A 27188-nucleotide genomic window follows, 5' to 3' on the forward strand; every position below is an offset into this window, starting at 1 on the left:
CTTGCCAATTAATGTATTTCATTCTGATATATTGCTCGCTCTGACATATTGCTCTGCAGTAAGACAGGAATTTTACCTACCCACAGGGAGGCACACATGCGACGCCAGCTTTGGCTTGACTCTAGGTCCTGACAAGCAGGGCTGGAGAGACACTTTCAGCCCTTTGCACCAGCTTCAATAGCTTCCAGTCCCCCCACAAAGTATTCAGGCAGCAATCGATGCATGTTTTCTCTCAATAATCACACACCCGATGTAAAAGCAATTACACTGATTTTCGAAACCTTATCAAATTAAAAAGATTTAAATCCAGCACCTGCAACAGCCCAGGCAGGGCTGCGGAGTGAGCTTGTGCTGCAAGTACAGCGTGTGATGAGCCCATGGGGCTGGTGACTGGTGCCAGCACCCGCCTGCCCTGGCACCTGGATGAAGGGAGCTCAGCCCCAAGCCATGGATTTAGGTGCACTAGGGCATTTCTGAAATCACTTCGTGTGCCTTTGCTTCTACAACCACTGCAAAAAAGAAAATGACAGTCCATCTGCCCTGAGGGCTGAAGTGCTTAAAACCAGCTTCTACCTGGGATCCTGTAATGTGTTTTAGTACTGGGGGTTGGGTGGACCCATGATATCTTAGAATGAGAAATCCTGGATTAAATTCAAATGCCTAGGTATATTATTTTTTTTTAAATTGTAAGATTATTCAACAGAGACCCTGCAGAGCTTCTAGAGTTCAGCAGACCCAGCCCGCTTCCAGTTTTAACAAGAGATGCTCAAAACCGGACCAGTAGTGGCTCCAACACCTGGTGTGCCAACAAAGATGTGCAGCCGCGCCTCAGGAGACCTCAGCATCCTGCAGACGGGAGCCTGCTGTCAAAACCGAGCCTGCATGGGGACAGAAAACAGCAACGCAGGGCGTTGCAAGCTGTGGGTTGTGGGAGAGTTCATAGAGCAAAGCACCGCGTTTTGCAAAGCACCCTGTGTTGAAACATGTAAAAAGCTTAATGGAAATACGTAGGTGCTTCATGCCTGTCTGGGAACAAGAGGTCTGTCCGAGCACAGCCAGATTGGTCCAGGCTCATTTTGAATTTAGCCAAACTGTCCATGCTAGAAACATGGCAACCTTAAGCTTGCCTATGGCTGCTCCTTCCCGCGGCCGCTGAGACCCTGGGCAAATGCAAACCATAAGTGAACCAGTGCTGATGGGATCCACCCCACACCACGGCGATGCCCTTCCTGGGCGCTCAGTCAGCAGCTGATGCTGGTGCTGGGGTGCAGGACGCGCAGAGCTTTCTGTCTCTTCAACGTGTTAAATTTGCAGCAACGCACACTCACCTCCTCTGGATAGGAATGGGGAGGATGCCTTGGCTCTTGCCCCGTTTTACAGGGCTGTACAACAGGCAGGCAGCTAAGCAGTGAGCTTTGCTTCCATCTCTGAGCAGTCAAGACAGACACATTTTCCACTGAGAAACTTGCAAACTGAAAGCAGTTTTCAAAGATATAGTGGGATTTTGGACCAATGAAATCTCCTTGAATAATATCGTGAAAACATTGACATTTAACCAAAAAGCCCTCAAAGAACCCATAAACATGTGTATGGAAATGTTACCATGGTACCTTGCCAAGGTTTCTGTCTCTGTGCCAAGCTCACCAGCAGGTTACATCCCCCGTAACGCCCGGCAGCAGCACTGCCAGCCTCGCTTTTTCCTTTCAGCACAACCACATTTGTGAAATTTATGAGATGTTCGTAAGCAATTTGCTGTCAGGAAAAAAAGGCAGTTACACGATGCTCACATGTCTACGCTCGCTCTGGTTTGCATTCTTCACCAGCTCTTGTGATATGTTTTTTTAAAAGGCTTTCAGACCCAATTGAAAATCCACACGACTATTAAACTGGAAGGTTTAACTTAAGTATCAGTCAAGAAGATGAAATCAGGAACAATTTGTATTGATCTTGGACCTCCCTTGGTAGTTACCAATTTGGAAAAGATTTCTTGCTAACCTCTCTCCTATGTGTAGCACAAAATGATGCCGGGTTGATCCTGGTTTTACAGGCTCAGGCACATAAGACACAAGACCATTTGCACCGCCTGGGTGTTAATGCCTGGCCAGTAGCATGTATTCAGCTGCAATTTAGCGGATCCTGGCTGCTGCTCCGCAGGTTGTATGGGAGCTAGCCTGACACGTCCCTGTCCTGGGTGCCGACCGGCCCCGCAGCCGCTGCCCCACGGACCAGGCAGAAATGATGCTGGTGGAGAAAGAAGGGAAGATGGTAAATTTGAGAACTCCATCTCTCCCACAAACCTGGCTGAGTTTGAGCAGAGGGTTCAAGCTGATAGTATGGGAAAACACACATCCATGTGTGGATAAGCACACATGTGCCATATAGCAGCGTAAGCTTCATTTTCTTAGGAAACCAAGCTAAAAAAAATACAGGAACACATAGAAAAATCCATGAAGCAACCAGATGGTGGGGAAACTGGAACAGTAGCTGGAAAGTCCCCCAGCTCACTCTAAAACCCTATAAAAAATCATCAAATGAAGTAACGTTGTTAAAGATGTTTCTCCCTGGGCAGAGCAACATTATAACATCTAAGGCAAATAAGAGCAGTGACTTCCAGAAAATGATCTTGTTCTCCCTAGAGCTGAATGACTGCCATGATCTTTCCAGGTAAGCTGTGCAATATCTAGCTGGATCCAAAGGGAAGAGCAGAGCAAATAGGCTCCTGAGTATTACCTGGGAAATCCCTGGGCTGTTTGATCCTCCGTGCTCTGGGCATGACGCTTCAGTCAGGAGCCACAACCAACTTTCCAAAGAGTCTTCATTGCTATTCTGGTACATTTTCCTTTCATTGCCGCCCGTGCACTCGTCCCTTCCCTCTCTCCCAAGGAGGCAGTAACAGCTGAGGGTCGCAGTTAGTCCATGCTCTGGGGCATGGGAGCGACTGAGCTGGACTAAATCCTTATGTCTGTGGTTGAAGCCAAGCCAGTTAAGGGAAGACAAGCCAAGCAGGGTTTTGTTGCAGGCGTGTGGCTTTGGCAAAACCTTTCTGCTAGGAAGAGCACTAAGTCACTTTGTCCCTTATCACCTGCATTCGCTGCTGCTTACAATAGCTTTAGAGACTTTTTTTTTTTCATTTTGGGCAAAAACTTGGCACCTTAAATGCAACATGAGCCCAAACTACCAAAGGAAACTCTGAAGGGCCCTGAGAGTCTTATTTTGGCTTTGAAAGGAGCTGTGTGGATGCAAAGAAGGGGAAGGGGAGCGCATCGAGAGCTCTGTAATGAGGTGAGAGGATTTTAGCTGCTGCAATAAAATGCAGAGTCTTGTTTGATCAGTCTCAACGCAGGTGCGTAAAGAGACACAGGAATGAAAGCGTGCTCAGGCAGATGGCTTTTTCTGTAGCTACAAAATCAATTTAAGTGGGTCTTGGAAGGGCGCCTTGGGACTGAGAAAAATAAGGTTTGGTGCATAGGGAGCCTTAAAAGAAAGCCCTAAAATAGATCCTCCCAGGGAGGAAAATCTTTGAGGAAGTTTGTATTTTCTGACTATAGATACCAACAAAGCCAAATCCCCCAAAACACATGGGAAGGCACATTTGGGCTATATATAAACAGATCTATTGCAGGAAGAGAGAGACAAGAGCCTCCCTGCTCCCAGTCCGCTTCTGCAGCCTCCACAGAGCAGTAAACACACTGGACCGTTTTTGGAAGCCAAATTTCCTCAGACTGTAATGCAAAGTCATTGGGCTGTGAGAGCAACTGAGCCCTAAGCCTCCTCTGAAAGGGTTCTTCTTTTACTTTTGGAAAACACAAGTTCTCCCACTTTCTGGGAGCAGGGTTACTTATCAGAAGCTAGACCCAGCATTTATACACACGGTATTTTCAGCAAATTAATCCATCCAGATTAATTTCATACCTTTTACAAGAATGTATGGACTGCAGACATGAGACCTTAATCCACAGCGCACACACACGTATGAGATTCACTACGCATTTGCTGGTGGTGATACTGGTACAGGATAAAACTGGCCTCCAGGGCCCTGACCCCCCCATACCCACATGCGCCCTCATCCTTGTCATACCATACATGTCATTCATGCCATATGTGATTATTTATTGGCATAAGCCTAAGAAAATATTCCCCTGTTTCAGACAATGAACAAGAAAATGGAGATGCCCATGCTGACAGATGCTGGGTTGGGGTACTAGCGATGAAGTTCTCCATGGGGATGAATGGGTAAAAGGATTTTACAAACCGTAGACCATTTTCAGCATTCAAGAATGTAACTGGAAAGAAAGTTCTCTGAAATGCAGAAAACAAGGTCTGAGTGACAAGCCTAATGGATGTAGTGCCACAGAGGCATTTCGTGAGTGACAAACTTCCAGGTTCGAGGACTACAAAGTGATAGGCACTTCAGATGGTTTTCTGCTGGGTTTTTTCCCCACCTTCTCCAGAAAATTTGAAATTAAAAAGAAGAGGAAGGTCACTTTAAAAGACATCACATCGCTAAACAACTGAAGCTTCATGGCTGCCTTTGAATTCTGCATGGCAGAAAGGAAGAGCTGCAGATGCCAGGTCAAGTACAAAACATACACATTTCTTTCTGAAATCTGAACACATGAGGACACAGTGGGACAGTTTTAGACCATAGTTGTATTTTGTTATTTTTTAACTATGGCCTAGGCTGATCCTCAGCTTAAACAGCCAGGAGGAGAGGACTGCAATGACTTGATAGCTCTGTATCTCCAGGGCAAGCACATCACACGCCGAGGGTATAAAGACCGCTTTCCACTCCCAAACAGGCTTAAACCTGCATAATTAGAAAACTATCATAACTGGCTCACCAGCATTGCATCCATTCACACAAGCTCCTCTTAGCCCCCAAACTCATCCTCACCTTTCGCAGCCATCAATCTGAGCTTTTTTTGTTTCCCTCTCCCACTTTCTGCCACTGAGCCACTTTCTGCTACTTTTACTGCCCCTGGCCGCAGGGGTAGAGTTTAGCCAGGGAAAGTCAAAAACTTCCATCTTCACATAAACCACAGTTGTCTTTGAAAGCTTCTGAGCTGATAATAAAAAGCAAAATAAAAGCCAATGACACAACAAGAACCTCCGAGCTTTCCTCTCTTCCCCCCTCTGAAAATTCCCCTGGAAACCAGGAAGACTCAGTTTGGGAGTGGAGCTTTTATCCCTGGGGAGGCTGCAGTGTGCGCGCACCAGCCTCCCGCTCCCTCTGACGGGTTCAGCTCCTCAGCAAGATGACAGAATCCATAGCATGGGGCTGCCAGGGAAAAACTGTTTGAGGACAAGGTAAGAGTTTATGGAAGAAAAACCCACAGGCTACTTAAAAGCTCTAAAAATCTAAAGGCGAAGGGCTTCTGTGATGGGAAGCTGAAGGCTATAAACATGCAAATTGGAAAATCATCAAGAGTTTTTAATGCTGAAGGTGATTAACCATTGGAACAAAATACCAGAACGTTGCTGTCTCCCAGACAAGACCAGCTGCCTTGCTGGAAGACACGCTTTAGCCAAGCGCAAGCGACCGAGCTCGGTATTTGAGTTAACTGGGTGAAATCTAATGGCTTGTGATGTATTGTTTTTCAGATTAGATGCTCTGACAGTCCTCCTGGGCCTTGAAAACGAGGAGTCTGTGAAGACACCCCGAGGGACTGAGATGAGGACATGGGTAGCTGGTAGACCTGCCAGCTCTCTCAGCACTGTCCCAGGCACCTTCCACCTCACCTTCATTTCATTTTTATCCACCAAAACTGCCCAGTTAATACTGTCCAGGGGAGCGACAGCCACCCCGTGCCTACCCCAGGGAGTCCCTGCCAGCAGGCAGCAGGGCTCCTCCTGCCCCCAGGCAATCGGCTGCAGGGGCACAGACCAACACGGGGCACGTTTAGCTGAGCGCACATCGCAGGTCAGTGGTGCAAGAGAGGCTTTGTGCCGTCATCCGCATCTGCTCAGGCCATCACACCAACCCCCTCAACAGCCTTTGCAGTTCAAATACAAAAATATCAGATTTCTTTTTTTCTGGAATACTTGGCTCATTTTTTTTTTTCCGAGCAGGAGGACACAAGAAGGTAACACCGAACTAACCGATGGCATAGGGTAACGCGGTCTTTGCTGGCGGTAAGAAAAAAAGTCCCGCAGAGATTTTAGCTGAGATGAAGAGAATGTCAAAACAGGGAGGAAATGTCACTTGTGCATCTTTAGCCCCTCGTAATGCATTTCTAACACATTTTCCTGCTCTGTTTAACTGTTTTCTCCCGCACTCACAACTGTTGAGTGTTTGCTTATCAAGTATCTTAAGGACAGTTTTCTGCGCATGCTTCTGTTCATTTACTCATGTCCAGTTGCCTTCACTTCACAGGCATAAATCAGACATGAAGACGTAATTAGCAGTGATTCCTGGCACCCCCAGCACACTAAGCAAGCATCCTATTTAAGAAAACAATATACAATGGATTATTCATAACAGACCGAGTGCGTCACAGATGAGTAATTATAAACATGAAATATACCAATAATGACAATTTTTACAGCAGATTTAACAAAGTAACACGCTACAAATACCCTGTTGGTTGATTATGCATTATTAATGAAATGCCAAAACATTTAGTTTTTTTAACAGGACAATTAATTACTCCCAATAAATATGGCTTATGCCAGGCCTCTTCTTTAAAGGAGGCTTGTGGACATCTGGTGAGGGTTATTTTTTAAAAGCAATAGCTGACGGTTCCTACAGAAAGTTCCCTAGGAGCTATAAGGACTGGAGCCATCAACATATATAAATGAGCCAGAAGGTAATTAGAGAGGCGAGGGTAACCATAACACTGGAATAATTTTCATATAAATTGAGGAGGATCATAGTGTAAGATTCAAACCAAGATACGCTCCAAGCGTTTCCCCAGCGCAAACATTCAGGGCTATTAGTTTGCTCAGAAAAGTGTCTTCATACACATACTATGGCCCAGCTTTAAAAGAGGATCCAGATTTAAAAGGAGAATCCCGGTTCGCTTGCTGGGAGAGGGTCAACCGACCCAAATGATAGACCTGCCCCAACAAGAAGTTTCCAGAACCACCAGGCTGGTTACTATTAACTACTGTTAAGCCAGGAACAGGCTACGGTGAGAAAGGGTTCAGCGGCTGCTGTGCTCACGGCACCGCTTCACCCAGAGGACTGGAAGTATCAGCTGCCTTTGGACGCGCAGGACGTAGCGCTGCTGCCGAAGGCGGCCAGGGCATCCACCGAACGGCGCGTTGTCCACCCAGAGCAACGGTTTAATTCCAACCGCTGCCCTATTTAGCTGCTTATAGGAAGAGTATGTAGGTAGGCCCCAGACCTGCAATGGCCTCGGTACGGGCACAGGGGTCAGCAGGACGGGCCCCCTCCGCGGGGTGAGCCTTGGAACTGCGGTGCCGCCAAGCGCTAAAGCGCTCCCTGGCCTCAGCAGGATCCGAGCACGTGCCGGGGCGCCTCCTCGTCCAAGACCTTAATTCGCAAGAAACCAGATCCTATCACAGAGGGCTGAGCTGCCCTGAGAAAGTCTGCGCTTCTTTCTTTGCGAGCTACCGGTCTGTGGAAGATTATAGTAAAGCTGTTCCAAGAAACCAAAATGATCATTTCCTGCTGGAGCGCAGTATTTAGCTCTTGGGGTGGCACAAATTACAGCATCCTTATTTTTATTTCAGTATTTATTTGAAGGAAAAGTACAACAGAAATCTGATGCTGGCTGTATTTTAAACCCACGAGCACTCTGTAAACAAGCTAGACCCAGAGAGATTTGCATGTTTCTTCTTGAAACATAAGGACAACAAGCGAGACTGAATAATTGAAAACAGTTATGGAGACTTAATTTTCTTGTTTTTCCTGGGATTTGTTCTTGGGCTGGCTGCTCCCAACCTTAATACCTGGCAGGGATGATCAACTATTTGGAATCTCATCTGCATAACAGTTGATGTGCCGACCGACAGCTCTCTGTGGGGAAATCACTGCCCCGGCAGAAGTCAACAATATGCATAAAAAAATAGTGTAGAGAGGGCATTTTTCTTAAACTGCAGTTTTTAAAAGGGGGCGGAGCAGAGTATCTAAGATTAAGGATGAATACATAAGTATATCTCAAAGAACACATTACTGTGACATGCCTGGTAGCCTCTAGGTACATCCTCAAATTCTTTAGGAAGCTTTCCAATTAGCAGCACAGACACGTCTGGGTCTTCAAACACATGCCCATGGGCACACTTCCCTCAGGGCACCGCAGCGATCGCGGGAGGCAATGGCAAAACTCCAGTTACCTTCACCGGGACAGGTTGCAAGCGTCAGCAGTGCTCATCCAAGCCAATGGGCTATTTACTTAGCTGTTTGCCTAAGGCTTTGCAGGATCGGGTAACCCTTCAAAATGATCGTGGTAGCTATGCAAACAGCTATGGTCCTGCAAATAGAGGAGAATGAGGAAAACCTCATTAAAGTGGATCAATCCCGGTGCAGGCACAAGCTCACTGCAACTCATTAACTTCAGTGAGGCTCTGCCCTACTGACCCCTTTGCAGAATCAGGCCCCCGGCAGGAAGCGAGTACAAACACAAAGAGAATTTAGGTCAGGAAGGAATTAAGCCAAACTGGAATTCATGCAGGATATAAGTGGTGGACGTTCCCTTGACTGAACAAGCTTCTATCTTCTCGGCTTGCTCACGTTATTGTTTGACGTGCCGGCATGAAGGATAATAAGATCCCAAGGAAACTATTTGGACGCAGATGCTCCCTCCGCGTGCACGTGCCCACCACGCTGTCACCTGTGTCATCCCACGCAAGCATCCTCCAGGGCACTGACTGACCACAGGCAAATGCAGTGTCTGCATATACCCTATTTAAAATGCAAAGCAGCCAGATTTTGACCCTTACTGCATTTATAAATAGCCAAATCCCTTCTGCAGATACCCCAGGGAAGAACTTCAATAAACACACATGATGATGACAGAAATACAGGTGGGTAAGGAAAAGGGACGGCTCAGACAGCCCCAAACCAGCACCTCCACTAAGCTCTCCCCAGCTCTGAGCATCGGTTCAGAGACAGACACGGCAGCCGCTGTGCCTCAGCACCCTGCTTTGCCACGCCTGCACCCCGGGAGGCACCCACCAAAGTCGCTGGGATGCCAGCACAGAGGGGCATGGCTACAAGCAACAAATGGCGTGGATCTGAAACCTCCATCCGGGTTAAATGGCTCGATAATGTATGAAAAAGGAAGGTATATGCTGCCTGAAAGCTTCAGTTACAAACAGACCTAATGGCAGCATGCAGTGCAGATGTTTAAGGTTTTCTTTTATCATGCTGTAAAAATGTATATACAATTATGCCCAGTAAGCCTCCACAAGCAGATATTAAGTTCAAGGAATGAGAGAGCAGTTTTAGAGCCACCCACTGAATTTCTGTGCATTTTCCGTGTCCTGCCCATGGACTTTAGGTTCAACAGACTAAATCTGCACTGTGGCTTTAATTGCCACTGCTTAATGTCTTTATTCTGAGAAGCATTTTCACGTTTTAGTGCTTTTATCAAAGTAGACTGCATTTAATTAAAAGCAGACCTATAAAAGTTTGTTTCTATTGCTCTCTTTTCATGATAGCCCAAGTACTATTGCATAATACCCAGTATTTACTTTAGTTTCTTGCTTACACTTTTAACACTAACCACATTTCACAGGTTAAAAATACAATTAAAGCCTACCCAGTCTCGCAAAGCTTCTCCATATGAATCAGTTCCTCCAATTAACAGCTGAGCTAACTAATATAGCTTTAGCTGTGGACTGCATAAAACTGAATAAAACTGACTTGGTATTGTTTACAGGACTCATAAAAATTCATTTCAGTCTACCTTTGCAAGCCACCTGGCTAAAATGAATGCTCTCAGACCCATTTGACATTCCCAACATATTCTGAAAAGGCTCTGCCTGTTTCGTGTTACATCTCCTAATAGATTGCCTGCCATATTTCATGCAGAATCAATGAAGTTATATGTGCACAAATCGACTAAAATGATGTTTGCTGGTATTTCTAATACAAGTAGTTTCTCAATGGGTATTTTGTTCAGTTTACGGTAACTCTGGAAGATAAAACATGCATAGTACCACCTTCTCGCTACTGGTCAAGCAATGATTTGTGCTCAGAAGTCAGGTCATTTAAAGAAAAAAATAAAATGAGAGGACTTGCATTGCACCGTAACTTAGAGGGGAAGGTTTTCTGGAGGCTGTGTGAGATGCATGGGACCAACCATTTAAACATACCAAGACTGGGCTGGGATTTAGTCTTTTGAAGGAAAGCCTGGACAAGTGGCCACAAAAATGCTATTTATATATCCACCTGTATTTATATATACCCACATATCATGATATGGTAGGAAAAAGCTGCATCAGCATAATCCTCAAGCACATTATCATTGGACAAAAACTGCATGATAATGAAATCAGAGAGTGGGAGTGCAGAGAGAGGAGGTACGACCCTGTCTCCACATGCAGCTGAGGCAGGAAAAGAAGGAGATTTTGTTTAAATTAGTATTTGTGCAAACTATTTATCTTTAAGTGGGGTTTTTTTATTATTTTATAAAGACAATTTTTGCCCTGGGATGCAACAGCAGGGAGGTGCTTGCAAAGTGTTTTTGTTCACTGATGAAATCTTCCAGTTTGCAGGGTTGGGCTACGGCCTGATCCTGCCCCACTGAAAAGTTAAAGGAAGGTTTTGTGAGACCCGGATGAGGTCTACACGCTACCAAAGAGTACAGGACCAGAAGCCAGCTCCTGCAGGACGCAGCCTCCCACGGGAGACCCCTGCGGTCCTTACACTACCTGTAAGTTTCACCCGGTGAAGTGTTTGGCCCGGGCCCACCACGCTCCCCATCCCTCACCACCCGATCGGGAGCCTGCCCGGAGATACGCAAACTGCCTCACCGGAGCCAGGGCAGAGTATTTGTCTACAGGTGCACTGCAGAGAGGATTTATCTACAGGTACAGTGCATACTCTGAGGAAACAGTTAAGCATCCACAAAGACTCGAAAACTGAAATGGCGAAGCTTCCCCTATCAGATCCTTCCCAGAAATAAACAGTTGCACTGTCACACATGCATGCCAGTGGGGAAAGGATGCATGCAAAGACCCTCTCCCTCCCCAAAAGAAGCCAGCTGGAACATTCCTTGTTCAAGAATGGCATTGGGAGCTCTTACCTGATAAAATTTGTATTCTCAGCTACCAGCACACCTACAGCACCAGGCTCTCATGGGGCAGCGCGGGAGGGTGCAACGGCAGATTGTTGCAGGTCATGGAAGTTTACAGCCAGAAGCAAAAGAAAACCCAACAAAAACACAAGACCCAAAACAAAACTAAGAAATCCCCCAAAAGCCACAACATGACCCAAATGATATCCCTGCAACGGTTGTCTTGTTACAAACAAGATGAGATGAAGGAGGGGTTTTTACTTGCTCTGAGGCATCATATGGAGCTTAATCACAGGCAGTTACGTATATGGTTCTTTTGGCCTTCAATCAAGTGTGTCATTTTGGTGGCAGCTGCCTATGTGATGCAAGCAACCTGGGTGATCCAGTCCTTTGCCAATCACGGCCTTGTGCAGCTATTTTACAGCTGAACAATGGGGAAATTCGATTTCCCAGGCAATGAGGAGATCTTCTTGTAGTCCAGCCAGCACATCGAGTGAGACAGGATCACACACCTCTCCTCCAGCAGAGTTACGGGCAACCACAGCCCGGCCAGACCTCAGCAAGCCGTTCCCACAGCCGATCTCGTCCCGCTATCATTTCCTGGCGGAGCCCATCTGCATCCCGACGTCTTTCAACACACTCCAAAGCCACCAAGAGCTGAGACAAGCTTGCAAGGCGCCCAGTGAATTAGTGCAACGGAGCGCGGCGTGTACTAAGGGGGATGCAGCTGCTACGTGGAAAACAGTGAAACTTGGTGGGTGGAAAAGGTCTGAGCTGCTGGTGAGTAACGGGAGAAACAGCTCACATTCAGGACACCAGCAAAGCACGGCAGCTCAGCCTTCCTTAATGCATTCCTTTTGCTGTTCAAGTGGGTAAATCAGGAGGCAATCACTGCAAATAATGTATTAAATCTGGTGATTGAAATTATATCTGAAATAAAACGAGGCTGGGCTGAATACATTAAATCTATTAGTAGGCATGTGGGCGACAGGCAGGACCCTCTTTGGGAGTCTTTTGGTTGCCGACAGCGGCATCAGCAGGTATTTGGGGCCAAATTCCTCCATCGCGTACATTTGTCGATTTTGACAGATTCGTTAAGACCCATCTCTTCAAACAGATGGTGGATGCTCCTTCTGCTCTGGGATCTTCATTCTTATCTAACTCCACAAGAGCAGGACACCACAGTGATACCGAGTGCTTGTTACATCATCCACGGTATGAACGGGGAGAGGGCCCAGAAATTAAGAAAAAGGGCTCTCTGGGCAGCAAAAGTGATGTTACACTGCTCCATGGCAACTTGCTTGCCCCTCTCCAGAAACACGCGTGTGTGTGCCCACAACCGCACACAGCCAAGGCGGGGGGCGGGGGGGGAGGCGGGGAGGAAACCCACCCGTGGACAAACCACACATGCGAGGGGACGGGGTGCCAAGTGCTCCCGCGAGTCAGCGTGGGGACGGCCGGAGTGGGGCGAGCATCCCCGTCCGCAGAGCCCCCCCAGCCCCGCACCTCCGTCCTCGGACCCCGCGCTTCGCGGGGACCGCTCCGCCGCCGCCCCGTCTAAGCGGGTTTCCCCGTGGAGCAGCGGTTGCCCCCCAACCCCGAGGGGGTGTCCCCCCCCCCTTCCCCGGGTGGGGGGCAACCGGTGCTCCTCATCCTCCTTCGGGGTCTCACCCGCTCCTCGACTCACCTCTCCACCAGCCGGCTCCTCCGCCACAGGTTTGCTCGGCTCCTCTTCCCCCCCCCCGCCCCCCCTCCTCCTCCAGATCCCTCCTGGCCGAGTTATCCAAAGGAGGATGGAGGGAGGAGGCAGAGAGAGCTGGGCGGTGAGGATGGCGGAATAAAAAAAAAAAAAAAAAAAAAAAAAACCACAGGAAAAAAAGATAAATAAAAGAAATACGATCAAATTTAAAAAAAAAAAAAAAAAAAAGGAAATGCAATAAAGCTGGATAATGCTGAATAATAACGCGGAGTGCGGGGCGGCGCGGCAGCGCGCTGCGGCTCCGCGCCCCCGGCCCCGGCCGCCCCCCGGCCCCGCCGCGCCGCCCCGCGCCCCCCCCCGGCACCCCCGGCCAGGGCGGCGGCGCAGCGCCTCCCGGGGAACACCCCCGCCGCGGCCACCTTGCGGCAGCCCCCCCCCGTAACCCCTTCCTCGCCGGCACCTCGGTGCCAGCCACCCCCCCACCCCCAAAACCCCAGCCCCCCGAGGGATGCTGCCTCCGGCTGCTCCATCCTCCGCCAGCTCCCCCCGCCCGCCTTTCCTCCCTCCCGGAGGCGGCTGGGAAAGAGCACAACCCCGAATAGTCCACGACCCCAAAGGAATCACTAATGTGGGGCTGAGCCCCTTAGAAAGTTCACTCCCCGAAAGCTCTCCAGGTCCCTTTTTAGCATGGGGGTGGGGGTGGGTGGGGGGGGTGAGCTGCCGGTTCTTTTTTTAGAAACAGCAATGGAGGAGAAGAAAGCATGTCTGCACATGTCTTCTGTGGGCACAAAGGTGCGGGTGTCCCCGGACCCAGCGTCCCCGCCCAGGCAGCCTCCCCGACCCGCTGCTTGATGCTGAGGAGGGCAGAGGAGCAGAGCAGGTAGCCACAAATCACTGATGCTGGCAACTCCGGGGGGGTCCTGACTTCTCCCGAGTGAAAGAGCAAGTCCTTGAAGGAGCGCACTTCTCCAGGATTGCTGAGCATCTCCTCAGGCTTCTCAACTGAGCTAGAACTACTGCCACAGCTCAGCCAGGAGGTACCTTTCCTTACTGCAGTCATCCTCAGTGGGTTACCGGAGCTCGGTGGAGCTTGTCTGGCTTTCCAGTTCCCTTTCTAAATGCACCAGAGGCACATGCTCTTTGGATCACTGCCCTGCCTCTGCAAACTCACCAACAAAGCCATACCAGGGGAAAGCTGGACCAGGGTGCTTCCATTGGGGTGAAATTTAGCTAAAGACAATTCAGGCTAAATACACAGAGAGATGTTCTGATGGTGAAAGCAGCTAACTGCAGGAGAGTCTCTAGTGGGAACCCAACACTCAACTCAAACTGCCTCGGTTGGATCCGGAAAACAGCCTGGAGAGCTACCCGGCATCGACAGCAACACTCCCCCAACTGTGTAAGCATAGAACAAAGCCTTCAGAGTAAGTGTTGATTTTATAGCTCAAAGGTGTTTAATTCACATCCTGCCTGTGTTGTACTCTTCCGACGTAAAATCCTTCCCGTCACCTTCCTTTCAGCCCCATGGATCATGCCGTTCCACATGCTGGGATTTTAGCATCAGAAGGAACACAATCGCCAGCTCCGGAACCACGGGAAAACGGCTTTGTGCTTCCTCTGCTCCCTGTGCAAACTAGAAATCCCATCTCCATTGATATTAAACTATTTCTGCTTCACCAGCTCAGCTGTCCTGCGCAAAGATGGGATTTCTGCGTCCCGCTGCCCTTGCCCAGTGCCCGCACGCTGCCTCCTCACCAGATCCTGGGCCTGGACAGAGATGCAGGAATTTAGCCATGGTCCAAGTCCCTTGTAAACCATCAGGGTTGTGTGGGCCCAGCTACATCCTGCAATTTTACCGTTTTTATTAAGTTATTGGCATTCTGATGTCCAGTGAGAAGATAATTCCTGCTCCAGCAACGTGGCCCTCAGCACCACCAGTGGCAGGTGAACGGTGGGACTGAACGCTCTTTCACCAGAGTGAGACTCAGACCAAGCTCTTCACATCCTTTTACTTTTCATTTCTTTTTTTCTTGATGCATAAGGAAACTTTCACCTGCGACTCCCTCAGCTTCATCCAGCCTGTTCACGTGAGTAAAGTCGGGGCAAAGCCCCTCATTTGCACAACATTATTCCCTGCCTTTAGCTAATTTCCATTCCTTCAGCTCAGGAAGACATTAGCCAAAAAGGGTTCCAACCTTCATGGCTGAACACAGTAGCTGGAAAATCCATTAGCCTTATATATTTATTATTAAAAATTGTTAAAGGACCAAGTTCTCATTAATCCCTAAATACATTCAGAATATCTCCAAACTTGTGTCCGCATAAATGAGACCAGCCAGTGGCCCTTTGCTCTTTTTCTTTGTTAAAACGCAGAGCTGATCATGTCAAACCCTTTGTTTTTAAGAGGGTGTCCTCAGTGGCAGGCAGCTCGCAGGGCCAGCAGCTCCCCGCGGCCGGGGGGCGGCGATGGCAGGGCGTGCTCTCCAGGATGAGAGGGCTACCTCAGAAATCAGCACTGTGACATTCGCATTATGCTCCTGAAAATGATACGGTGAGAGACAATATAATATTAATGTGACAGAGCAACGCGCTGAAAAATTATGCGAGGCAGGGAAGGCTGTTGTCAGAGACCTGCCTGGCTGCCTGTCGGGGACCAGTGATGGTTGCCACTGTCAGCGCGGATCTGTCACTCTAATAACAAGTGGATTATCGCTTGATGTAATTTGCTATCAAGCTGTTGTACACCAGTCAGTGTGATTACCTTTGGGTACCACCCAGCTCGCAGGGAGATGCTCAGCAAACCCACGGCTGCGGAGGAAGGGTGAGGTCTCCATTTCTTTTCAGGTGCCTTTTTTGAGACCAAGGAAAACTGTGGCCAAAGCATCGGGTGAACACACGATAAATATGGCAGCAATAAATGCGATGTCCAAGGGGAGGCAGGGCAAGCCAGTGTATGATTTTAGAAGAGGCTGGTGTCTTAAAAATATCTAGACATAAGGCCTGCAGGGTCAAACTCAGAGGTCCCTCAGATAAGAAAGTCCTCTATTGAAATGAAATAGTTTTGCTTGGTTAGGGATGACCCACTGAAATTAAAATTCAAAAAGATCTGTAAGGCCCTTGAAGTGCAGAGGTCTGTAGTTATTCCCCTCACTTTTGGGGAGGGGGTTTCTGTCCAGTCCAGTTTTAAAAGTCTTGAGAAATACACATCTGACCGCTCCCTGGGGAGGCTTCAGGAACGTTTCACAGTCTAATGGATCTCATGAGTGGGATAAGTTTTTCAACTTCCAGTCTACATTTTTGTAGTGCTTAATTTCATCCCATTATTTCTGATGAAACACTTTGCGGAAGGTGTACAATTGCTCCCTAGCCTGGATTTTCATGTTTTAACTATGGTTAATTGTTCTAGGAGAAACTTTTCTTTTCACTTTTTATTCATCTCGCTTTTGCACTGCATGCTTTATTCTGAAGTTTAATTAGCGCATTTCAGAACTAAATATCTAGATTAAATCATGGCTGAGCAAGCTCCGCTCCAGGATTTATGATCGTTGTGTACAGCCTGTATTGAACCTGCCAACTCAAGCATCTGATTTATTGATTGATGGGTTTTTTGGGCCCTGAGTGAGGCAGTCAGGGACTGCCATGGGCTCAGGGAAGGGCTCCCATGCAGCCCAGCCGGGTGCTGCTGCCCTACCTCCCCCCGCCACAGCGAAGAAGAGGAATGAAGTTGCTGACGATGATGGGTAGAAAGGGGCAGCCTCCAGCTCCTTCAGACCCTGGTGAGGGTATCGCACACCCTAACAGCAGGTCTGGGATGCGGCAGCACTGGCAGATTCACATCTCCAGCCCTACCATCTGCTTGGATCCAAGGTTTCATTTCAGCCTATTAGAGAGATTGGGGCTGGCTACAAACATCAGATGTAGGCATAGGTTTGGCACGAGTCCATCCCCTTTCCTGCTGCCTCAAACGCCAAGATTTTGATTCAAGCTCATCTGCAAATACTAAAAAAGCTTCAGTTTTGCAACAGAGTCCACCCTAGTGGAGCTCATCACGAAACGAGGCCTTCAGGGAGGGGAAAAAAAAAAAAACCCAAACAAAAAAACCCGAGAACTCCTTTTAATTACATTATCTCAACAATCTAAAGCTATAGACAAATGCAATTACACCCACAAAAATCTGCTTGCTCCCAACCGAGAGTCCAGACACTTGTGGCTTAGCCGGGGCCAGAAGAACACGCTGGCGAGATGAATATACGCTTACACTCTTCCCCACAAGAAAGCCTGACATCCAGCGAGCGCATGCAAGGGGGGTTATCTCAAAAAAATCAAGAGAAATGCCCATGTGCGAGAGAAAAGCACCTCCTGTTCATGCTGCTGAGCAGACTGGTTTTACTCTTATTATTTATACCGAGCAGCTCTGGCACACTATGTAATAAAAATGGATAAGGTTTTAGCCCTTCGCTAACCCACAAAAATAAGATGACTCTCTGCGCAGGCACTGCGGGGCAAACAGCCTCAAACCAAACTCAGAAAACTCACAATGAATTTCAGCAGGGAGGGTTTGGGGTTTTTTGTTTTGTTTTGTTTTGCTCTTAGAAAGATAGCCCTGTAATTTAGTGACTCATACATTCTACATCCTTTGTTGCTTTTCATTTTCAACATCTTTAAGCTGTTTGTGGAGAATGTGCTTATTTTTAGACTTCCCATCAGTGAGAGACATTTTAGCTGGTTCAGAGGGGAAAAGCTCCATTGAGACTTTGGTGTCTGGGGTGTTAATAGGCAAATTTCCTGACAGGGAGATATTTTTTTCCTTTTTTCTTACTTCTACATCTCGCTCGGGATACAGGCAGTGATTTTCAGGCAAGCCAAGAAGGGCTGTGCCCTGTGCCACAAGTGGGGTCTCTCAGGGACGCACTGAGGTCTGACCTGTCAGAGGGAGGAAGAGGATGGCTGCAAGCAAAAGCAGACACATGTTGGGGCACGAAGAACAAAAAGGGGCCCCAGGATCACAAGTCATCTTCCTCCCTCTTCATCAAAATCTGCAGATCTCAAGCTATGCCCCAGAAAGCCTCTGCACCACGGAGCAGGCTTTCAGCAGGTAGGGTGAAGGGGGAGAGCATCCCACAGCCAAGCGGCAGCCCACATTTCTTCATGCCGGGGCAAAAAAAAAGTATAAGGGGTATTTTAGGTACCTTGGAGCATTCAGTTAATTTTGAAAAAAGCAATGCTTTTGTTTGGAAAATAAATGAAATATTTAATTTTTTTCCAGAGAATTGACTTTGCAAAACAGAAGATGCTTTTTAAGCCAGTTTATAGATTTGGGGTTGGTTTGGGTTTGGTTTACAAAGTCTAACACCTCTTTTCAGTTTGCAACTGAAAATTTTTGGGGGAACTTTAGGAAAAAAATTAAAGGAAATTTCAAAATGAAAATTGGCTCTGTAGCCCTCAAAGCCAGGCATCTCATTAAAAAAAAAAAAAAGAGCCAAATCCTGCCTGCTTCTCATTTTTTTAGATTTTAATTAAGTCAATCAACAACAGAAAGGCCTCCAAATGAAAAGCACACAGGCACCAAACGTCTCCGAGCCTCCAGATGTGCATTCCTCCACCTTCCGCCGGCGAGCTCGCGGCAGGCACCACGGTGCGCTGGCTGCTCCGGACTACTCGGGGCACACGCCTTGCCCAGCAAGAGACACGGGGATGGGACGCTTCCTCCTCCTCTGCACACAAGCGACAAGAGGTGGACCCAGGCCGTACCCAAAAATGCACATGGGAGCGGATAGACCTGTCGCTGAGCTCTCGGGACGCGTCCGATGGTCCCTTTGCTTCACACTATAGAGATATTTGGGTTTTTACCAGCACGTGCCACCCTGAAGCAGGCAGCAGGACAGGAGGAGCCACCATCCCCACAGTGTCCCTCGGTGCCAGCTCGCTCCAGGAGTGGCACATGCTGGGTTCGGCCGCAGCATTGCCCCACGCCAGCTGCCAGGAGAACGAGCTTCCACACACGGAAATGATAATGTTTCTTTGGCCAGCTTGAAGGAGCATTTTCCAGGACACATTTGTAATTTTGCTGAAAGCCGCAGTCCTAACGGACAGTTGAAAATACTCCACGGCTCTCTGGCTGTCACAGGCAGCTCTAAGATACTCAGTTTCTGTTCTGCACTCTCCCACGTCCTAAGACTCAAGAGTAGGTTTGGAGGTTCACGGCTCATGTTTTACGTCCTATCGACAGGTCTTCCTTTCAGGGATGCATGACCCAAACCGGTACAACCATTAGCCCAGTGCAGAGCTCTCCGCTCTGCCGATTGCATGGCCACAGCTTCATGTTTGCACGAAGCCAGGACTCAGCCTCCTCTGGAGGAGCTGCCACCATCTCCCCATCACACATTCCCATGCAAGATACTGCATCCTCCCCTGTGGTACCAGCCTTCGCCATTTCCCAGCACCCCTCAGCTTTTTTTTTTGCTGAGTCTAAAACTCCACACAAGCAACAGGGAAAGGCTCTCGGGCAAACCCCAGGCTGATGTGCCATCACGAGCACGGGCTGAACAAACTAACGAAGCAGACGGGGAGCAAACCCACGGTGGACACCTGCCCGCCACACTGAGCTGAGGTCCCTGCGAAAACAACACTACGACGCTTTGCTCAAACATTGATGAGCCAAACGCATTGGTCAGTGGTTCGGGAGCAGCACCTCTGAGAGGAGCTGGCTCAGGGAACGGGCTGTCGCGCGGCAAGAGCGAGGCACAAGGATAAATGTGCGCTGGCCGAAGGGGGGACAGTGTCAATAGGATTAGTCTGTTCTATTATTTATCATGCCATATGCCCCAGCACGGAATCCACAAATCTGAGCCATCAGCTGTGAACACCTGTTAAGGAGTTGAGTAATTTTCCAGTTTCTGGGTAGAATAACTGGAGACAATAAGGCTGATTTATTCAGTAAGTACTTAGCTCCAGAAATGTAGTGGCTTAAAAGAAAATCTCACTATACTTTTTTTTTTAATGAAAGCATTTCTGCATTACAGTTAACCCAGAAAAAACTCCTTGGTAGATGTATTGCAGTAGAGTAGCAAGGCAGGTGTTAGCCAAAAGCATGGTGGAAAGGAGATAAACAATACACTGCGTCCTCCTGCGTGTGCACAGGAGACAAATTCCCCATTTAGAAGGCACAATAAAAACTTCTTTTAAAACATCTGCATCCACTGTATATTGTTTCTCTAAGAAAAAAAAATATGTAAGCAACTTTGAAGTCCTCCAATGCCGTCAAGAACATATTTTTTTCCCAAAGTATCTCAAAAGTAGCAAAAAAAATGAAAAAAATTAATGACTGCTAACAGCTGAAACAGATGGTCTCCTGTGAATCCCTACAGCCTCATGCAACTGTGAGTCAAGCCATTTTTCAAAATGGTGAAGAAAAAAAAAAATCAATTTCCAAGACTGCCAGGCTTCCAAAAATCCATTCGGACTTCCCAGCCGAGAGCCAACGAAAAAGGAGGGTTTGGCTGGTTTAGACTCACAGTGGGCTCAAACCCAGAGCGCCCCTTGCCCTCATATCATGTGCACGTAGATGGTCTGGCTACATTTGTGTTCAGCACAGTCCCACAAGATATTTCCCTGGGATGAGGTTTCACCCCAGGACTTTAACTAAGGACCCTTTACATTATAAGATTCCCAACAGAAACACCTACTGCTGGTCCCCAGCACTGTCCCCGCTGCCCACCTCTGGGAGCCGGCAGCATCCCTCCACCCCAGCCTCCAGCACACCGACCGCCCTCAGCAAGCAACCCACCCCGTGCCAGCCTGTCCCTCGCGAGGAACACTTTGAGATGAGAAAGACACTTGCCAGGAGGGAAACTCTGGTTGCCTGCTTCTTTGCCGTGGCTCCTCCTTCTCCCCAGGAGACTCGTCCCCTTGGCCACCTTCATGCTTGGGCTGCCCCTCTCCATGCTCTTCAATCAGCCCCATCAGGCAGATGAGACGGCAGGTTCTGGGAGGTGTGCGAGCTCATCATGGGGACATCAAAGCCGGCAGTGTGACTCTGTAAGGAGTGGACAGAAACTTAACTGCACACACAGTACCAGTTTATCATTTATTTAAACTCAATCTTTCAATAATTCATGCCAGCCTTTTACTGTGTAGCAGGACAACAATGGCAGGAGCACAGCGACACAGGCAGTGAATAACCACATCTGGAACAGATGTTCGGCTCTAAATAAAAGCTGGTTTTGCAGAGAATGTTAAATGCCATGGGAATAGTGTGCTCTGGGACGCGGCCCTGCTCCTTCCAGGGGGCAACAGTGATTTGCTCATGTGTTTTGCAATGCAGAGTTGGCACAGCTCAAATGAAGCATCCACGGCTGGCTTCAGATGCAGCCCAGTAGTCATGAGAGAGCAGACCTGCAGCGTCTGCAGGCATCTCCTCGGAAGCGCTGGACAGATGCCTGCACCGCACCTCGGAGCATGGACACACGATGCCACGAGTCCTCCCAGCAGTGAGCTATGCCCCATGCCCACTCCCACCAGTGCCAGCCTGGAGCACATTAGCACGGATCCCTGCACGCAGTCAAATGAGTGCCTCCCTCCCGTGGAGATATTGTTGCCTTTCCTAGGAGTGAGCTGGGTACAGCCTGGCGCTCTGTGTTGCAGAGATGAGGGTGCAAGCACCCCCGCACAAGAGGAGGAGCCAGGGCCACCCGCGTGCTTGCCAAGAGCCGTGCAGGTATCTCTGCAGGGCACCCACCTGCGCTAGGTACCCCTGACCTCCGAGACCCCAGGCAAGGTATCATTTTCAGCAAGCAGCTCTTCCCCAGTTGTGACACACAGGTCTGACCAACACCTGGTGCACCACGTCACGAAGCTCCTGTCCATCACCACACGCCACCTGCTGCAGCATTGCCGTTCAAAAGACAGCTGCAACTCTCGTTCCCCACCACTGCAGAGATACCTCCCCACACTCCCCCTTCTCTTCTGCATCCAAGACAAGCCAGTGTCTCCACTGCAAGGACACTTCATGGCTTGCGCCTGGTTGATCCACCATCTCCAATTCCTGCTGGGACATCGACCCATGCCTTCAACCACCGTGCAATGTCAGCCACTATCAGGCTCTCGTGACACTTTTGAACAAGCACTTTATTCCTTTCCCTGGTCTGGCCCTTGCACCTGGGCAAGTGCCCCCAAATGATCCACATATGTGCCTTGTTATCTTTCCCGCAGCCACCTCCGTTACAGCCATGAGCCTGCTGGTGCCCTGAGATGTGCCTTCCTTGTGCCAGCCACCGCTACCTCTCTCTTCTCCCCTGCCCATCTGTCGCTAGCCCTCTGGCCGTGCTCTCCTTCCACGTGGTTTTTAAGTGCTTTGAAGTAAGAACTTATTTGCCATTTTATCTGCAATTGCACAGCACTTGGCGCACTTGAGGACTGACCCTGGACCAGACCTCCAAGGTGTATTATTGTCATTATTATTACTACTACTACCACTGTTATTACCAACTCTGTGAGGCTCTGCTTGGGCTTTTGATGCAGTCCTTACATTATCTGGACCACCTCACTTAGCAATACCGTGTTTTGCAACCTCTGATAGCCAGACTCCACTCTTTGTCTGGATGATGTGAATTTACAGATGGCTTTCACTGCACATTTCCTTGCTAGTAGTGTCTTGCTTTTATTCTTAAATGTGACCCTTGCACCTTGCCCGGCTAGCCAACCATAAATGACGGTAAGAAATTGTCTTTTTTTTTCTAGATAATGGCTGATCTTCCAGATTGGTTGGATAATGAAATAAGTAATGACATTAGAAGCCCATTAATCAGTAGCGAGCAGTGAATAACACAGAGTGCAAGACTGTCAACTGCTCCTAAAGGACGAGCTAAGGGGAACTGTGGAAAAACGGTGAAACCACTCAAAATCTGGTCCCTTGGTCTCCACATCTTCTTTTTTACTTCCTTTAAGTGGCTGACACCCAATTCTAGCAGGATTCTTGGTGGGGGGGACCCTGACTTGTGCCAGTTAGTCTGTTGTCCAGATTAGACCCTGGTACTTGGGACATTCCTGTTACATTCACCGTCCTGCTAAATTTCACACGTAGCAGGAACTCACTTTCAGCAATTTCTTCAACTCCCTGGTACGAGATGAGGAAAAAAGAGGGAGAAATCCAGAGGGGCCACTCTCTACAATCACAGTAATGGTGGTGGTAGAAGAACACAGCTCACACCTCCAGCAGGACTTTCCCCCATGAGCCTCTTCTGACTCAAGCTATGTTTCCCCAGAAGCATCCCCAGGAGGAAAGAGCACGTATTGGAACAAACGCTTGGAGTTGTCATGCTGGCGGGTGCGTAACAGGAGATGCTAAAGAAGATGTCAGAAATAAATGTCTGAGCAAAGTCACCCCGCAGAGAGATCAGCCAGCAGGGTCACAGCCAAGACTGCAGGCATGTCTATTAGCGCAGAGGCTGATATATTAGTCTCTCTGTGTATCTACACCCACAGAAAATGTTGTATCCTTGGGTCCCAGCATCTTCAGTCTACATTTATAAATGTCCCTCCCAAGGAACTGCTCCCCTGGGAGACTGCTCCCTTGGGAAGATGGTGGCTTCCCTCCAGCTTTATGCAAGGTACCACCAAGAGGCGTAAGGCAGGGATCCTAGGAAGAGAGCCATCCTGGTTAAAGGCCATCCTGAGCTGCTGAGGACCTTTCCCCACGTGGAGCTGCCAGTGCTTACTCTGGGACAGAGGAGGATTAGGAAGAAGAGAACCTTAAAAGGAAAAAATGGTTGTTGAAAAGAGGACAGAAATTAAACCCTTTTTGCCTACAAAGCCTCCTCTGTATTCGCCTTCAGCCCATCTCCCACTGTCCCAACGAGGCTGCGAACATGTCTATGTCTTGGTGGTGGCTGCGTCACTGAAATGGTTAAGTGGGAAAGCGTTTGCAACCCAGCCTCCCTGGCTGGCCAAGCACTGCAGTGCTCCTGGCCCTAAGTTTACTTTCCTCTTTTGCTTCTCGCTCTCTCGTGCCAAGCGTAAGGATCTGGCCCGCGCTGCAGCCTGCTTTGCCAGCACGAGCGCAGTGACTCATTCAACAGCTCTTCATCACAACACATTCTTTCAATGGGGCTTCATTTTGGATGGCACTTGTCTTCAAAATCTGATGCTGGAGAAAGGTAAGAAAAGCATAAACACGGGCACAAAGCGAAGAGGAGGGGAACAGTGCAGTTGAGTCAAAACTCAAGGGGTGGTACTGATTTTCTTTTTTATCTCCACCAGCAGATAACCAATTTCACTAGTAAGAGGAGAAACCCAGCTCAAAGGAAAAAGAAAGGTCTTCACATCACTTCTTCCATCAGGCTGACACCTCTTCATCTTGGGGAATTTAACATCTGCTACATAATTCAGAGAACATGTGGTTATTTTCCAGGCTTATTAATAGCTCAAACCCTAAGACTTAAAATGAAAATCAGCAGCTGCTCCAGACTTCACCTCTCAGAGAAGTAGGTGAGAGCAGGTACAATGGCTGGCTGGCGGTCAGGGCTTTCAGGCACTCCAACGCTCCTCGTTATAAGCCATGAAGGACACTGCTTAGTCTGTCTCTCTGATACTGAGACATCTGGATTTCCAGATTTTCCTCCATACTTTTTCATTTCACATCTCTCATTTCTCATTCCAGTGAACACACATTTCATGGGTGGAGGCAGAGGAGAGGAGAGAGGATCACAGATCTGAGAGTGGGTTGCAAGAATGCAGACAGGAGGGTACCGAGATAGTGCGTCATCATTCCTTTCATACACAAAGCCCTTCCGTTCACAGGGCACTCAGTAACACCCAAGATGACTAGCATGGTTTACAAGCTCTTTAATGTACAGATTTTTTTCTTAATGCATATGTTGCCCTCTAAGTTGGAGAACAGGCTGAAGAAAGGCACTTGGCTCCTGGAGTAGCAAGAAGGTTGTTTATAACTTGGGCTGCTCTGTTCCTGGTGGGATGGAAGTACATCACCATGGGCATATCTCTCCGCTCAGTAATAAATGACTTAAATGCTCTCTGACAATATTTTCAGGTAGGATTCAGGCTGGGTGATAGCCTTGGTAATGGTGAGGCTGTGGCTGAGGCAAACGTGTGTGTACATGGCTGCTCCCAAAACGCACAACCCACTGCTCATATGTCATATCAGGCAATGGCAAAGGCAAAGCCCCTCAGCCCTTGCCATCTCCAGCTCATCTAAGCATCAATGACAATATAGGGTCATGCAAATGATCTAATTCTCTTGATCTTCTCAAGCAGAACCTGAAGTTCAGCTTGATCCAATCTCAAATCCATGTGTGGCTTTAAGCCAATGAATAAAACACACGCCTGACAAAAGGTGGTGACTAATGCAAAACACTTCATTTTTTGGCACTTAAGGTCAAGAACATTTGACAAGAAAGGCTAAGTTCTCCAGACACCACTGGTCGCTGCAGGGAGGAGGTGGCTGCGACGATCTGTTCAGCTGTGAGCCCCACTGGTTTCAGATGCTCAGGTGAGAAGCAGGTGACCCATGCCCGAGAACTCAGTCGGCCAGATTCAGAACAGCAAAGTGCATGGCCCAAACATCCAGCTATCAGAAATCAGGAGCTGGTCTAGCTCCAGTTATAAGAAATGTTTAAAAACTCACCAAGACAGAGAGTAGAGCTTATACACCTTGTCTTACCAGGAAAAAAAAACCAGACAGTAGATTGTTATTTTTCATTTCCAGTGAATACGCAATTATTTATACAGTGTAAAGCAAGAGAACTTAAGGGAAACCCACCCAAAGACATGATACAAGCTTGGAGGCAACTCCACTGGGAAGCAAAAGTCCTTGGCTCAACACCTTCTTTCAAACTGAGTAGAAAGATGCTTTCAGCCAACTCATCCCACCTTCTGACTCACTGGTGGATCAAAGACTGGCATACTTCTCTGACTCTAGAGAGTGCAAATCACAATCTTTATGTGGTCAAGAAGCACAAAACATCTACTATGCCCCAGGAGAGCTGGGGGAAGGGGGTCATAGACAGGACCCACACTGCAGCCTGAAGCGGGGTTGGGTTTGTGGCCAATTCAGGCATCTCCAGCAGACCTTGCTGGCTTGTTTGCTCCCAGAGATGTGGGTTGCTCAGCTCTCCGCTCTACCCACTGACCATTCCTCTAATTCTGAGTTCATCAAATTTAAAAAACTGCTTCACATGATCCAAAACTATGCTTTCAGACCAAAACCAGAAGCTACCATTTTGGCAGAGGAAAAGAGCTGTTAGCTTCATCATAACATGACTGAGATTTTATTTTTGCTCCCTGTAGCTGCCTTTTTCATCCCTACCCAGCCAAAAGTTCACTCATTTTTACTTTCGCAGGCAGCACTTCATATTTTTCTTGTCCACCAGAACGTGCTTATCTAACCATATGAATCTGCAACAATCATTTCTTATTCCTTTCTCTGTACCTGGGCCGATTCTGTAAGCTTTTCTGGAAGAACTTTGACAAAAATATTATTTCTCTATGAATCCAGACATTGTGGGACTCTTGCACAGGATCTTCCCTTCCAGCAGCTCCTTTTTTGCCTAACCTCCAACCAAACCTGCAGGGCAGAATTTCTGGGGTCAATCGGACGCAACTCTGTTTATTAGCATAAATACGGAGCCACAGGATATTAGGGAAGGAGTGTGCTGAGTACTCAAAAGCTCTTGGAAATTTAGAAAGCATCTAATTGTGAGTGTTACACAACAAGGACTTTGCACATTGTTCACAGTCTTTAGAAAAAGCAACTGGCAATGTCAGAAAAATTATAAATCGAGGATTTGGAGTAAATGACCTCCTGTTCTTATTGTGCATTTGCCATGTAATGAAAGAAAAACAGGAAAGAGTCTTGCCAAGGTATGGGGAGGGAAAAAAACAACAACAAAAATGAAAGGGATTTTGTTGGCAGAACTTGCAAATTATTACTGCTCCGTTTCACCCAACTTCCGTAACATTATTGTTGTGTGCTGCAGCTAATTCGCCAGAGACGCTTCTGCTGCGAAGGTGGAATCACCTTGTGCAGAGCAAGTGGCTCCCATCCTCAAAGACCCAACCAGGAGTGCAGGCAGCAGTGAGGGAATCAAAGAGAAGGGTCAAAATCTGGCACGGCTGGATCTCAGCACAGCTTCAGTAGGTATTTATAAGGATGACTAGGCTGGAAAGCCAATTAAATAACTGTAGAACAGCAAATAGTTATTTTGAACTCAGAGCTCTGTCAACCAAGGATTGCACAAATCAAGACCTTGACGTATAAGAAATGTCCAGGC

The 27188-nt window shown here is 48.0% G+C and overlaps 1 protein-coding gene across 2 annotated transcripts in view; it reads right to left on the bottom strand.

Annotated features, from left to right (window-relative positions):
- Positions 1–12949, bottom strand: part of CALN1 (calneuron 1) — a 135015-nt gene extending 122066 nt beyond the window's left edge. Inside the window, exons 1-2 of one of the 2 annotated variants that reach the window (XM_075113138.1) lie at positions 12892–12938; positions 11214–12095 (exon numbers count right to left, since the gene is read on the bottom strand). The gene's annotated coding sequence lies outside the window, so the exon portion shown is untranslated. Of the gene's footprint in view, positions 1–11213; positions 12096–12891 lie in introns of both variants that reach the window. The other variant, XM_075113137.1, reaches the window with a different exon arrangement.
- Between the last annotated feature and the right edge of the window lie 14239 nt (positions 12950–27188).

The sequence above is a fragment of the Phalacrocorax aristotelis genome, chromosome 18, assembly GCF_949628215.1.
Source record: "Phalacrocorax aristotelis chromosome 18, bGulAri2.1, whole genome shotgun sequence".
Lineage (NCBI taxonomy): Eukaryota > Metazoa > Chordata > Aves > Suliformes > Phalacrocoracidae > Phalacrocorax > Phalacrocorax aristotelis.